Genomic DNA, 3,780 nt, shown 5'->3' with positions numbered 1-3,780 from the left:
TTTTTGTTTCCAGTTCTCTTATTAGATCTCTGTATGAAACTGATTTATTTTAGAAAATTTCCCGGTTGCAACATCAAGATGAAGGCATCATTTTGTAAACTGAATTATGAGGGGAAAGTTATGTATTTTCTTTTTGTATGGAGACAAACTATCATGTTTTGTTTTGTAAACCATCGGAATTTAAAGGAAAGCAATAACAACAACAACAAAAGAGAATACAGTACTTTCTCTCAGGCATGGTCAGGTCCCAATGCTATTTGACTGTGGTCTACATGACACATAATTTTTGCAGTGTAGCCAGTAGTCCTGCAGTAATATATTCATAAACTCAAATGTCATCCCCAGAACTTAATATATATTGCATGTGTTGATTCACAAACATAAAGAGACATGTTATAACCATAAACAGAAACAACCAACAAAACAAAAACAACAACCAAAATTGATATAATGCCACTCGAACTATCTCTATTGTTTCAGGTGTGCACAGATCCTATTCCCTAACCTTGAATGACTAGATAAGATATTTTATGGACCTCTGGATATATTAAAGGTGGGATCAGGTACCTAGGAGGAATAAGCATCTCCTGTCAACCAATTACGCCAGTTGTTTTAAATTTAACTTGAGTTTAAAGAACGTGTTTTATTTTATCTTCGCATGCATATTATGAGATATGTAATCTGAAGTAAGACCGTTAGAATACAGAGAAATATTATTCCGAAAATCATATTCTTCTTCTTCGTTTTTGATATCTGTGAGTTACTCCTGTTGTTCTGACACGATGCATCTGTAAGAGCAAATTAAGTTTCGATTGAGCAGAAAATCAATCTAATAACAAAATCTTCATAATACTGATTTATTCATTATTCTTTTAAAAAGCACGTGCATTGTTTTGAAGATCTTTGACCCAAGGTTATCAATCAAGTTGTTGTTCATTAACACGTGTATTTGATTTATTGGTCACGTTCACATGATGAAAAATGCAGTTTCTGCAAGGCTGAAACACTGCGGAAACTTAGGTATACATAAGGTTTCTGCCAAGTTTCCGCTTGGAAACTTCAAGTTTCAGCAAGATTCCGCACTCCGGAAACTTAGGGTGTCCACGAATCCATATGGTTTCCGCAACGGAAACTTGCTGAAACCTCAAGTTTCCGCGAGATTACGCAGCCATAAACCATTGACATACATATGGTTTATCATAAGTTTCCGCAGGCGTAAACCATCAACATGCATATATGGTTTATCATAAGTTTACGCATACATAAACTATATTGGTTTATATATGGTTTACGTCAAGTTTCCGCATGTATAAGCTACTGATATGCAAATGGTTTCTGCATACATGCATTTGATATCAAGTTTCCAACTTGATGCTCAAAGACCTTCTACTGTACAGAGAATACAAGCCACAATTTGACAGTTTTATTCATTCTTAAATATTATAATATTCACACAAATGAACTTGATGTAATAATACTGATACACTAGTACTAAAGCAGAACAAATCTGTATAAATACATCAAGGTAACTCCATATTTACAATATTCTCTGATAAAAGTATCAAATATGCATTTATTTCAATTTATTAAAGTTAAAATTAATAAATTATCAAATGAAATATATAGGTCATCACACTTTTTAAGATGCTAGACATACTTAAACAGTATCAATTATAAACATCCGAAAAATTGCAATTCTCCTTCAACAGCATTATTAAAATTTCATAAAAACTGGTTATAACGGTATAATATTATTAATTGTGACCTTGAGCCTTTGGCTCAGGTGAGCTAGAAATGAGGAAATTAAATATAGCTATTAACAGTATTAGCATCATTTATAAGTAGAGGAAACGCCCCATTCTTGAATGCTCCTAGGTGGTCGGGTCATAGTCATTTCCGTTCTACTTCTAATGGCTTTGGCTTTTTGTCTCTTTGATTGAAGTTGCAAAGTTTCAGCATACTCTCTGTCCAGGTCGCACCTAACATTACGCAGCAGGGATGACTCCCATATAAATGGTAAAACCTTCCTCTGGGTGGCTTCCTCATCATCCGTTACTTCTGGAGACGTTGCCTCGTTAGTCAGCACCTTTTTAATCTTTTTTTTGGTCCTTGGTCGAGAAATGGGAATCTCTCTCCAGCTGGGCCTTTCGACTCTTTAGTTTCTGTAAAAAGATGTGCAATGAATTATAACGATACTGATGGTGAACTTATACTAGCAATATTCGTATATAGGATACTTCTGCATAGAAATCAAAAAATGTCATTCTAGCACTCAGTATCCTGTTTAACACATCATGTGTACTAACACTTCTTATTATGCAGTAAATTTCATATTATATCTGACTGTCCTTCACACAAACCTAATTTCTAGGAAAATAAATTGTTATATAATTCTCAATTGGGATCTTTACAGATGTTCCCCAAACATCAATGAGTACAGAATCCAAAAATGTATCTGCAACATAAATTTCAAAACTATTAATTCAAATCCAAACAAGAGATGTTTGTAAAACATATATGCCCCCATGGTGCAAAATTGAAAAGGGTTATACACATGCATCATCTAATTTTATAGTAGTATCACCAATTCAAAATATTGAGAAGACAATATCTTCCTATGTCAGGAGTGGATTGACCAAGTGACCTAACAATCAATATGGGTCATCTACTGCTTATGCTTTGCCAGTGTACCAAGTTTAGTGTCAATCAATCGAATAATTCTTAAAGTATAGGAGACAATATATTACTATGTCCAGTTTAACCCTTGACCTTTGACCTTGTGACCTCAAAATCATTAGGGGTCATCTTCTCCTTATGCTGTACCAGTGTGCCAAGTTTGATGTCTGTCAAGCAAAGGGTTCTCAAGATATTGAGTGGTAAGTATTTTCTATGTCCAGTTTAACCTTTGACCATGTGACCTCAAAATCACTAAAGGTCATTTACCCCTTAAGATATACCAGTGTACCAAGTTTGATGTCTGTCAAGCAAAGAGTTTTTAAGATTTTGAGTGGTCAGTATCTTTCTATGTCCAGTTTGACCTTTGACCATGTGACCTCAAAATCCCTTGGAATCATCTACTTCTTAAGATGTACCAGTGTATCAAGTTTGATGTCTGTCAAGCAAAGGGTTCTTGAGATATTGAGTGGACAGTACCTCCCTATGTCCAGTTTAACCTTTGACCATGTGACCTCAAAATCACTAAGGGTCATTTATCTTAAGATGTACCAGTGTAGCAAGTTTGATGTATGTCAAGCAAAGGGTTCTCTAGATATTGAGTGGTCAGTATCTTCCTATTTCCAGTTTGACCTTTGACCATGTGATTTTGAAATCACTACAGGTCATCTACTTCTTAAGATGTACCAGTGTACCAAGTTTGATGTCTGTCAAGCAAAAAGTTCTGAAGATATTGAGTGGTCAGTATCTTCCTATGTCCAGTTTGACCTTTGACCATGTGACCTCAAGATCAGTAAGGGTCATATACTTCTTAAGATGTACCAATGTACCAAGTTTGATGTCTGTCAAGCAAAGAGTTCTCAATATATTGAGTGGTCAGTATCTTCCTATGTCCAGTTTGACCTTTGACCATGTGGCCTCAAAATCACTAAGGGTCATCTACATTTTAGGATGTACCGGTGTACTAAGTTTGATGACTGTCAAACAAAGGATTCTCAAGATATTGAGCAGATAGTATATTCCTGTGTCCAGTTTGACACTTGATCTTTGACCATGCTACATCAAAATCAATGGAGGTCACCTACTCCTTACAATGTACTTGAGCAC

General features: G+C 35.2%; 1 long non-coding RNA gene across 2 annotated transcripts in view; it reads right to left on the bottom strand.

Moving 5' to 3' along the window:
- Positions 1–1,408: 1,408 nt before the first annotated feature.
- Positions 1,409–3,780, bottom strand: part of LOC125674034 (uncharacterized) — a 19,535-nt gene continuing 17,163 nt past the window's right edge. For both annotated transcript variants that reach the window (XR_008801637.1, XR_008801636.1), the window contains one exon: positions 1,409–2,162. This is a non-coding gene — a long non-coding RNA (uncharacterized LOC125674034). The remainder of the gene's footprint in view (positions 2,163–3,780) is intronic.

The sequence above is a fragment of the Ostrea edulis genome, chromosome 3 (assembly GCF_947568905.1).
Source record: "Ostrea edulis chromosome 3, xbOstEdul1.1, whole genome shotgun sequence".
NCBI lineage: Eukaryota > Metazoa > Mollusca > Bivalvia > Ostreida > Ostreidae > Ostrea > Ostrea edulis.
The sequence above is the reverse complement of the archived record's forward strand: the minus strand, read 5'-3'. Positions and strand labels throughout refer to the sequence as shown.